This window comes from Onychostoma macrolepis, chromosome 04, assembly GCF_012432095.1.
Source record: "Onychostoma macrolepis isolate SWU-2019 chromosome 04, ASM1243209v1, whole genome shotgun sequence".
In the NCBI taxonomy this organism is placed as follows: domain Eukaryota; kingdom Metazoa; phylum Chordata; class Actinopteri; order Cypriniformes; family Cyprinidae; genus Onychostoma; species Onychostoma macrolepis.
In genome coordinates, this window is record NC_081158.1 from 7,717,976 (window position 1) to 7,730,097 (window position 12,122).

A 12,122-nucleotide genomic window follows, 5' to 3' on the forward strand; every position below is an offset into this window, starting at 1 on the left:
CTGGTTGACCCTTAACAAGAATTGTGCCGGCTATTCGAGCCACTGTAAAAGCAGTGATGTTTTGCACCCTTGTTTCTTCTTGTTTAAAAAGTTTTCCACCTTAAATATCTTTATTTTTTTTGTAATTCCTCTTCATAAAACCCACCATCGATAACTTTGACTGTTGTTATCCTGTGTCTGTGTGAATGTCTATGTAGCTGTTAAATACCTACACTTTCTACTTTTCTAGGTTCTAATAATAAAGTTATTTCTTAATAAAGCAATTGAAATAGTAACACTACTTATTACATTTTAAATAGGGTAACTTTTAATCTGTAACCTGTGACATCTGCAAAGTAACCTTTCCAACACTGTCAACAACACAGGCGTTTAATTCTGTGGCGGGTGCAAAATGTACTTTTTGTATGCACAATCATGCACAGTGTATGATGTACTTTTTTGTCATGCTTTGCAAATGCTTGTTCAAAATGTCTTTTCATTTTCATTCTGTCTGTAGCCAGTATAGGTCAATACAAGTCAACAGAAAACAATTATCATAATGATCATATGCAGACTAATTAACCTGGAACTGGCTATTAATATTGAACTCCTTTTTTAAACACAATAAATTGACTTGGCTATATATAAGCCTATAACGTTCACGCAAGAAATGTCATTCTGACTGACAACCGGAGAACAACAGATATTATTGAATATTAAATAGAGTTTTATAATGTAGTATTGTATTTTATTAAAATTGATTATAATTGATATCTCAAAATGATATGCGCTCGCACACAGGACTGTAATGCAAGATTTTCATAAAATATAATAACTTGCCATTTTGGTTTGTTTCTCACCACAGTATATCTTCAAAACAACATGATCTCACAGAATTCCGTGTAATGACCACGGACTTAATTAACCCTGAATCTGTGGTGGCATCACGGAATCGCCGAAAATTCCGTGATGGGCTCACAGAAGTGATAACAATGTAAGTCAGTGACAGGCATCAGCCGTGGTCCACGCACGGATCCACTGGTTCAACACTTTAAATAGGAAACCCTTAGCATCAATATGCCGACGCGATATACTGGGAAATTTATCGTCATCATTATTGTTCATAACTGGGTAGATTTAGGGTAGGGGTGGGGTCAGGTACTCCAGTGAAAGTATAAATTTATATACAAAATATAACTGCATCAGAGTCACTCTTTTTACGTGGTCCGATGCAGCGCTGGTGTTGAACCAGTGAATCCGTGCATGGACCACGGCTGATGCCTTCTGTGAGCCCATCACGGAATTTTCGGCGATTCCATGATGCCACCACAGATTCGGGGTTAATTAAGTCCGTGGTCATTACACGGAGTTCTGTGAGATCAAAATACTTGGAATATACGCCGCAAGATGCATAGGATTATTTTACAACAGATATGAATCCACTTAAAAAAAAAAAAAACTACAGTCACCATTCTCTGTTCTAAAGTCACCATTCGCCCAGCTGTGATTTTCTAATAATCCTGAAGACGTACTCAGGCATGTTTGATTAAGATTAGAACTAAACTCTGCAGGGGAGTGTGAATATCATGAGCTAGATCGGAGGATCTCTGGCCAATATGAAACAACAGGTTCTGAAAATATCTCTTTTGGTTTGAATCATTCCAGTTGAATTGAGTGGCTAAAGAATGGCCAGTCAATGTGGTTTGTATTCTCCTAGTTGCATTACAGGGCTGCCTACGCAAAAACCTGCATGGGCCCAAAGGATACAAAAGTTGCTCTGGGCCCGAACGGGCTGGCCCAGCCATCATGGGATTAATGTGGGCAGTCCGCTAGTGTGGCCTGCTCACAGAGAGTCTGCTGTGGGCCCCGCCTGGGCAAGCCCGCACTGGGCCTGTTTAGGTTTGGTGTGGGCTGGCCCTAGCCCACTGTGCCCACAAAAAGCCAGCATGGGCCCCACAAGGACATGTTTGCAGGGAGTGGATCAGCACCTAGAGACGACCTTGACAGTCCTGAATGTCAGCGGAGACCAGGACAACTAGATGAGCTCCAGAGAGAGATCCCCTGAAGACCTCGTCTCCTAGACGGCCATTGGGACAAGACCACAGGAACCAGATAAGTCCTCTGCACAATCTGACTTTGTTGCTGCCTAGAATTAAACTGGTTTTGTCTGGCCAGAGGAGAACGGCACACTATTATGACACACTATTTCCCTGTTTAATACTGTAAAGCTGATTTGACACATCAGCATTGTAAAAAGCGTTATGTAAATAATGGTGACTTGACTTAATGAAGGCATTCTGAAGGGAATTGATACATTTGTGTAAGAAAAACATCCTCAAACCATAATCTCTAGCTTCTGCTGACTATTGTGTGCACGTTCATGAGACTCCACAGCATCTGAGCAGATAAAGAATTTCATAGATATATGAAATAGGGCAGTCAGTCGATTAAATTTTTTAAAATCGAATTAATTACATGACGTAGCGATTAATTAAGCAAACTAAATTTGGTTGTGAAAATACCCACAAAACATCATTTAAAGCCATTATTGTGTTAAATGAGAAAGTATTAAGTAGACATTAAATAGTAGCTTTAGAGAGAAATATTTTATTTGATCCAACATCAAATGTAGTAGCTCACAAGGTAAGTAATACAGTGCGCTACTAACACTCCCACCACCTCAACTCCGTGTGTTTCTCTGCACAGGCCCCATGCACCCAGGACGCCATCTTCCCAGGCCTCCTTTACTCCAGTGCAGGGACACCACGAACCCTGGGTGCACCAGCAGCGAAAGACGTGAGCCAGGCCCCAGGCGAGGACCTCTCCCCCTCCGCCACCTCCAGTCTTCAAGATCTCCACTCGGAACCACTTTGCTCCCCTTCGTGAGAAGGAAAGCAACACTGAGATCATCGGAGATTCCATCTTCTGGCACGTCTGTGCTACCCTACATTGGGGGGGTTGAACTGTGAACTGTTTTAGTGGAGTCATGGGGTCATGTTCCCTCATACGGTTTATTCATTTGTTTGTTTGTTTGTTTATAGGCTATGTTTATTTTTTTAATGGTATTTTGTGCTATCATCCACACATACAAGTTTGGTAACATAACTGCAATAAAGTAATAGCCTAGTTAACAATTACTTGTTTACATTGGACATATAATGTGATTTATATTATTTAGGCACTTACAGGTTATAGTTTGACAGAATGTTCTAATTCAACATGCCATGGGAAGTTAGTCTAAATTTAACATTTTCTTATAATGATATTGTTTATTTCTTGCTCTTCAACAGTTCATCAGGCTCTTAATAATTTAATCTGTCATCTCTTTTGAATATGTGAAGGCCAGGTTTTGCCATTACTCATTAGAACCCATTTTACACATGGCTTTCTATTTTGACTTTTACTTGCTCTTATGAAAATGTACCATAGTTCTTAACTGTACCAGGTATTGTACTAACCAAGCCAATAATTACTTTTTTTATTAATCTATATAGCATTGGTTATGAAAAACAACAGCCTGCACATTTAGAAATGATAGCTACAAAATATATTCCCTGACAGATGACCTATTATAAATTCTACAAGTTAGAGAACAATGACCACAATAAATAAACCTGCAAGACGGGGCAATAGTTTTGATGTGCTCTTCTTGACTGAAACCTGACTCAAACTAAATGACTATTGGTCTAAATGAAGTTGCTCCACCAAACTCCTGTTATAAGCATGAGCCCGTCGGATTGGTCGTGGCGGTGGTGTTGCAACAATTTATAGTGATATTCTTAATTAAAGCTGCAGTCCGTAAGTTTTGCCTCTTTGTCGCCATCTCTGTTTGAAAACCTGGAATTGCAGCTCTGTGTGGAATTATCTTCCGTACGTGGGATTGTGCTCCAGCACGGCTTCACTGCGGATTAATCTAATGTAGCGTCAGAACGAGTCAGACAAAACTAAGATTCATTCAGAACATCGAAACATGAGGAGCTGAAATTCCAGGAGAACAGGACAACATCGTAAAGATTCCTATCTCCGATTTCTGGAGCAAGCCTAACCAACAAGCCTCTTCCAGAACAGCTTGCAACATTAAGACAAAAGAACACTTATTGATAAGTCCAACGAGGAAGGAGATCGTCAAATTTGGGGTAAATAATCAAGATTAATGGTCAAAGAGATGGCCATCACATGTGTTCCACAAGAGAAATCACAAGCTTCTTTAGATTGACTTTTCCCCACACATAGAAGACAAAGAACCAGACTGAAATTCCTCTGTCCAAAGAACATGTCTTTTGGTCTCCACAGAACTATACAGAGACTTTCTTTTCATATGCACATAAAACCATCCTAAAAGGACATTGCTAGACATAACACTATATTATGTATGTAACCACACATTAGACTATCATGTTTTAAGCACATATTATGTATGTCTTTTTAATAACTATTGAATGACTTTAAGGTTTATTCATGTTTGGTATGTATGAGCTTGACAATTCTAGCTTGAAACGTTTCTTCCAACTGATTCTTTGTCAAATGTATCATATTCTGGTTATAGAAATCACATCCGAAATTATACTTTGCAAGAGTGTGAAAAGTCAGACCATGTGACTGATAACATGCTGATTTATGATGGAAGGAACAACCCTAGCTAAGATAATAGCCTATCTAATTGGTCAAGACACCAGATGGGATGTGTCCAAAAAGCCGAGTTTAAAACCTCAGGACACCATCAAATCGCCCCTTCTTCCCTTCTCCTCTCTTCTCGCCACTGCGTTTTGACGCTGTTTTAGCGCTCTTTGAGCGTGCTCTGGCCTACAGGCCAGTTGCTACTTAACACCACGATGAGAAGAAAAACCACCTAGTCTCGTTACTCATTTTATTCTTTTACTTTAGTTTCTTTTCTTTCCGTTGAGTCTCGTGTTCAAAAGTTAAGTTTGCCGCTAAGTCCAGCTCCGACTGCACCCGCTTCAAACTTCAACCAGCAACTGACTCCAAGACCATCCTCAAGCCAACGCCCAACCATTGGCTTCCCAAGACATCACTTCAAAGACTACTGAACTTCCAGCCAATCACCAACTCGGGAAAACCCCTTTCCTGCAATGAGGACGACAGAAGGGAATTCCTGTAACCAAAGGCAACGCAAGTAAAACAACTCCAGATTCTGGCTGAACTGGTGCATTTAATATAAATTTTAGCCTCATTGAGAAACTCAGTGCGAGGGTTAATTAAGTGATTGATGGTTTGTTCAGGTCTATGCAATAGCACATATTGCTATAAACTTGGGATTTCACATTCTCATTCTCTTAAACTCATCCTTTCTCTCTTTCTGCAACGTGTGAATGTGTGAATGCGTGTGTTCATGTTAGATTAGTTTATGTCTTAGGTTTATATAAATAAAGTCGTATTTATATTTAAAAGAGAAGTATCTTGTGTTTTGTGCTTACAAGTTAATGTCTTAATCTGCCGATCTGGTTACTGTGCTTATTAATAGTGTTTTCACTATATTTTGGATTTTAATATCCAGTGCAGAATTAATGTTATACGGCTCGTTCAGTGAATCGCTGAAGACTCAGTGATCAGCCGCAGAACAGTGATTCTGTTCAAATTACCTATAAAATCATAAATGATTCCCTTTGAGCTAAATTAAAATTATATTTATGTATCAAACCCTACACTAATGTTTTGCGGAGTCAGTCCGTCAGTCACCGCACCGGTGTGGACACTGTATTTAGTAATCACAGATTCTAGCCTACGTCTTGGAATATATGACTCAAATAAGAATTTTCACCGTATATTGCCATCTGAACAAATAAGTAACAAATCTGCCATGTTTGTTCTGACCAACTGAGGAAAAAAGATTTACAATAAATCGCGCTACCAATGGTAATTACCGTATTGTCCCGAATATAAGACAATGTTTTTTTCTTGGAAATACATCTGAAAAAACGCGGTCGTCTTATATTCAGGGTCTAGACTTTGACATGTCAATAATACACCCACAACAATAGGTGGCGCCAAACACGCATAAAACGAGTGTGCCATGAAATATGTAATGTAATGCGTGTTGTAAATATCGCAAGTAAAAACAAAAGAAAAGGAAAAGCTTACAGCGGCACGAGTCATGACTGTTAGCCTGATGGGAACAAACGTCCTCTGTTAGTGATTTTTAACGTAAAACAGTACCCAGATTTGAAGACTACAATAAGATTTCACTTCTACTGATAATGAAATTTTGGTAGGCTACTATGAGACGGATAGCCTAAATGTCCTAATTCAGATGGGCTACCTGTTTTTTTTTTGGTTTTTTTTAATGATATATCAAAAAGTGTATATTTTTAAATGTGCTTGTTGGTACATTTTACCAGTATTTACCATACTTTCAAAACAAAAATTAAAATAGGAAAAATATGCAACAGATTTGGTTTTCAAAAAGCCTTTTTCCAAAAGGTATATCTGGAAATAGGGGGGTCGTTTTATAATCAGGGTCGTCCTATATTCAGGTCAATACGGTAAATCTAACGATCGGTTAGCTCATATCACATCTAACCGTGCAAATCATTATTATTGTTATACTTTATTCTCAAATTATTAATGTTAACATCAGCATTGTGTGACAATGAGTATAGTGTGTATTAATGTGTAGATTTCAATTTATGTACAGTCTAATCTCTAATTGTCATTCGAATTTCATATTAAGAAATTCTTTTAACCCAAAAAGCAAGCTATGCTCCCTTCGAACTGGCTGTCTTTAAAATACAAATCTTGTGTAATCCCAGGCTATCTGTAATCAGAAGCACATTTAAAACTGGAATATAATTTCATTTCATTCACGTGTTTCATAAACACATAATCCTTTCTGGATTACAATCTGCCATCAAAAAGATACATTTAATTATTCTAGCTTCTGTGAGAGAAGGCTATAAACGATCTGCCACCTGCAGGATCCTCACATGCGATAGTCTACTAGCCGGGAAAACTTCTTTATGTTTACAGACGTGACACAATGACAAGGCAGCATGCTCGAATTTCCCACGAAAACCTACCCGTACCCGAATAGCCCATCCTATTTCTTCACATACGTCTCACAGGCCTAAGCGCAAAACACAGAAACCCCATCTGTCTCATTGCACAGAATGTTATGAAAAGTGGGATAGTGAGAGGCGATAATGCCCACCTTCTAAAAACAGTATATAAATTCATCACACTGTGAGGATTACAGCTGAAGAAGTAGTGAGACACAATTCACGGAATAGCCCCCTTCTTAACACATCTCACAGTCTTATGCGCAATACAGAAGGAAAACCCTATTGAGCAATATAATAAGAAGTGGAAATGCGAGCAGCAATACTGCCCATCTTCTATAGATTCATAACAATGTGAGATTCACAGCTGACGAGGTGGGACGTGAGCAGCGGAATAGCCCACCCTCTACATAGACATCTCACAGCTGTTGTAGTCAATAACAACCCATTACATTACACATTTTAGGCAACATAATCAGATTACTTTTGACCTAACTCGTTTATCACATTGATTTAAACAGGATAACCTTGTACCATAATGATGTAAAAATACAAAGAGTGAGAAAACATTCCTTTCATTGTAATTAACAACATGAAGTGCATTAAACATTATATTACATCAAGGTTTCCCAAACTGAGTTTTTTTTTTTTTGTGAGTTTAATGAAAGGCAAACATGTAATTAAATAATAAAAATGTCAAATTAAAATAAATCATTTTAAAATAACAAATCAAAATAATTCACTTACTAAAAAAGAAGAAATATTTAATGTTTAGCTGCATGCCATATGACTATTAATCAATGTCAGAAAACCGTGAACATGCAAATGTGATACTTAATTATTAAAATATTTATTTTAAAATCTCAGGGGTACTTAAAGGGGTCATTGATTATGATTTCACTTTTTTAACTTTAGTTAGTGTGTGATGTTGAGCATAAACAACATCTGCAAAGTTACGATGCTCAAAGTTCAATGCAAAGGGAGATATTGTCTTTTACAGAATTGCTGATAGACCACACCTTTAAAATAAATATATTAGGTGAAAGAGGTTCAGATGACAAAAGTTTGAGAATGTCTGCAAATAAGAAATAATGAGAATTTGTGCATTTGAATGAGTTTGAAAGACAAAACCTCTGAATAATACATAATAATACATGGTTAAATTACCTACTGAGTGATAATTCGGTCCCACTTTATATTAGGTGGCCTCAACTACTATGTACTTACATTTGAATTAATCATTTGGTACAATGAACTTATTGTGCACATACATGTTTTTACATTGTACTTATATTTTTAAAAATACCTATATGTAATTACATCTGTAATTAATTTCTGTAATTACATTTATAATTACACTGTTGACTAATTCCTTACACCTTAACCCACCCTTACGCAATTCAGTATGAACACAATAAATTGTACTTATTATTTGATGTAAGTACATAGTAGTTAAGGCCACCTAATATAAAGTGTGACCGATAATTCAAATAAAAATGAATGTGTTCATTGGTAGTTGATGCAATGTTGAAACACTTCTTAAACCTGAAATGATTTTTGTAAATCCATTGGTCAAATGCTGTCGCCACCTGACTGATCTCTGTGTGAATGTCCACAAAACTGGACTTTCTAAGTGTATATAAGAGGTAGACTATTTTAGAAAAGAAAATTCAAAAGATAAAAAAAGAGGAATTAGAGAGAATCAATAAATGATGAATAATTTATTGCTATTGTGTGAATAATACAGGTGCATCTCAATAAATTAAAATGTCGTGGAAAAGTTAATTTATTTCAGTAATTCAACTCAAATTGTGAAACTCGTGTATTAAATAAATTCAATGCACACAGACTGAAGTAGTTTAAGTCTTTGGTTCTTTTAATTGTGATGATTTTGGCTCACATTTAACTAAAACCCACCAATTCACAAATCTTAACAAATTAAAATACTTTCATTTTTCAAAAAATTTTTAGTGAATTGGTGGCCTTCTGGAAAGTATGTTCATTTACTGTATATGTACACAATACTTGGTAGGGGCTCCTTTTGCTTTAATTACTGCCTCAATTCGGCGAGGCATGGAGGTGATCAGTTTGTGGCACTGCTGAGGTGGTATGGAAGCCCAGGTTTTTTTGACAGTGGCCTTCAGCTCATCTGCATTTTTTGGTCTCTTGTTTCTCATTTTCCTTTTGACAATACCCCATAGATTCTCTATGTGTTTCAGGTCTGGTGAGTTTGCTGGCCAGTCAAGCACACCAACACCATGGTCATTTAACCAACTTTTGGTGCTTTTGGCAGTGTGGGCAGGTGCCAAAACCTGCTGGAAAATGAAATCAGCATCTTTAAAAAGCTGGTCAGCAGAAGGAAGCATGAAGTGCTCCAAAATTTCTTGGTAAACGGGTGCAGTGACTTTGGTTTTCAAAAAACACAATGGACCAACACCAGCAGATGACATTGCACCCCAAATCATCACAGACTGTGGAAACTTAACACTGGGCTTTTAAGCTACTTGGGCTATGAGCTTCTCCACCCTTCCTCCAGACTCTAGGACCTTGGTTTCCAAATGAAATACAAAATTTGCTCTCATCCGAAAAGATGACTTTGGACCACTGGGCAACAGTCCAGTTCTTCTTCTCTTTAACCCAGGTAAGACGCCTCTGACGTTGTCTGTGGTTCAGGAGTGGCTTAACAAGAGGAATAGGACAACTGTAGCCTTTTAATGCTACAGTTCCTTGACACGTCTGTGTGTGGTGGCTCTTGATGCCTTGGCCCCAGCCTCAGTCCATTCCTTGTGAAGTTCACCCAAATTCTTGAATGGATTTTGCTTGACAGGCTGCGGTTCTCTCGGTTGGTTGTGCATCTTTTTCTTCCACACTTTTTCCTTCCACTCAACTTTCTGTTAACATGCTTGGATACAGCACTCTGTGAACAGCCAGCTTCTTTGACAATGAATGTTTGTGGCTTACCCTCCTTGTGAAGGGTGTCAATGATTGTCTTCTGGACAACTGTCAGATCATCAGTCTTCCCCATGATTGTGTAGCCTAGTGAACCAAACTGAGAGACCACTTTGAAGGCTCAGGAAACCTCTGCAGGTGTTTCGAGTTGATTAGCTGATTGGCATGTCACCATATTCTAATTTGTTAGATAGTGAATTGGTGGGTTTTGCTTGTGGGGTCCAAACATGCTATGGCCCTGACCACTGGAAACTTCAAGGGACTTTTCTCCTGTAGTTTCTTAACCATGGTAACCAGGCCCTGCCTACACTCTCTCCGGAAGATGAGCACAGAAAGCTCCCCTACCCTGCCTCCTGGCTCGGTCTGAAGTGCCTGACAAGTAGAACATAAAATGTAAACACACACTGTAAATGGCATAAAAAAGTATGATTTATAATTTAACAAAGGTTACCTCCCTCTAATTGAACTTGATAAATAACATAAATAAATAATAAATATATAATAAATTTATTTTTAAAACTACATACAGTAACTGCTAATCATTGCTAGCAGTACAATAAAACGTTAAAAAGGTTAATTTCTGAACATTTACATTAACTGGTTAGATTGGTGTACAGTAAAAATCCATACATACAATGCTACAAAGAGAATATATCAAACTTGCCCTTATGGCAGATTCAGCGCCCAGGCCTATATCAGCATTCATAACTGGGACCCAGTTTGCCTCATCAGCCACATTGACTTTGGTCAGCTGCAGGGGGTGAGGTCATGCAGGAGCTCTCTTCAAAAACGTCTCAGTAGACTCTTCTGAGGATACAGCAAGCAATTAGTGGCAGGACTATTTAATATAGATTTATCACATTCAGTTGAATTAGGCCTTACTGTTATCGTTTACCTTAAGCAGCTCACTCAGATCTTTGACCAAGAAGGGCAAAACTGGCTCATCGGTCTGGTATTTGGTCAGAAAGGGGTTGAAGGTCCTGGATATTGCCAGGAAGAACTGGAGTTTGGCAATGATAAAGGGATCAGCTTGTGCTGCCTCAATGGTGTCGTAAGAGGCTGTGCCCGGGTTTGGGAGCTTCTTTTGCTTGACTGCATCCACGTACTGCATAAACAAATATAATTTTATTTACATACTTGGCCACTTAAAGCACTTTATATGGGTTTTCGAGGGGGAAGCAAAAAAACAGTTAACACAAATAAGTAAATTTAGGGTAACACTTTATTATAACGTTCATTTATAAGTGGTTAGTTAATGACGAACTAATAATTTATTAAACATTCATAAATGATTAGCAAGTGATATGCTAACATTTTATGTATGTTTTGTAGATTCAGTTATAAGTAATCTACAATTGATTAGTTAATGATTAACTAATCATATACAAAACATGACCATGCGTTTCATAAATGTTTAATAAATTATATGTTAAATTGTTTTGTAGATTCAGTTATAAATTATTTACAAGTGATTAGAAAATGATAAACTAATCATTTACAAAACATGACTATACACGTTCATAAATGGTTAAGTAATAAGCTAACGATTTACAAATATGTCGTAAGTTACCTAAAAAAAATAGCATATCATAATGAATGATGTGAATAAATGAATAAATCATTTTACAACACTTTCTGCATCCCCTAATCTAAAGTGTAAACTATTCATCACTTGTAAATGTGTTACACATCATTTGTAGATCTTTCTTTTACGTATTTATTTCGTAGATCTGATCTGTACGTGTATACAAGGCAAGTGATGAACTGGTAAGAAAGATCTACAAATGATGTGTAACACATTTACAAGTGATGAATAGTTTACACTTTAGATTAGGGGATGCAGAAAGTGTTGTAAATGATTTATTCATTTATTCACATCATTCATGATAACTTTATCATTATCTAATCACTTGTAAATAATTTATAACTGAATCTACAAACCATACAAAACAATTTATTAATTAACTAATAATTTGTAAATTACTTAAAACTGAATCTATAACGAATGCATAAAATAATTAACATATCACTTATGATCATTTATGAAAATTTATAAATTCTTCCCTGAACTCTCAAAGTGAGACAATCATGCAAGCTCCTGGAGAATATATTTGCTACATAACAATTTTATGATACATGTGTGCATAGAAATATAGTACATTATAAGAAATGTAGCACTAT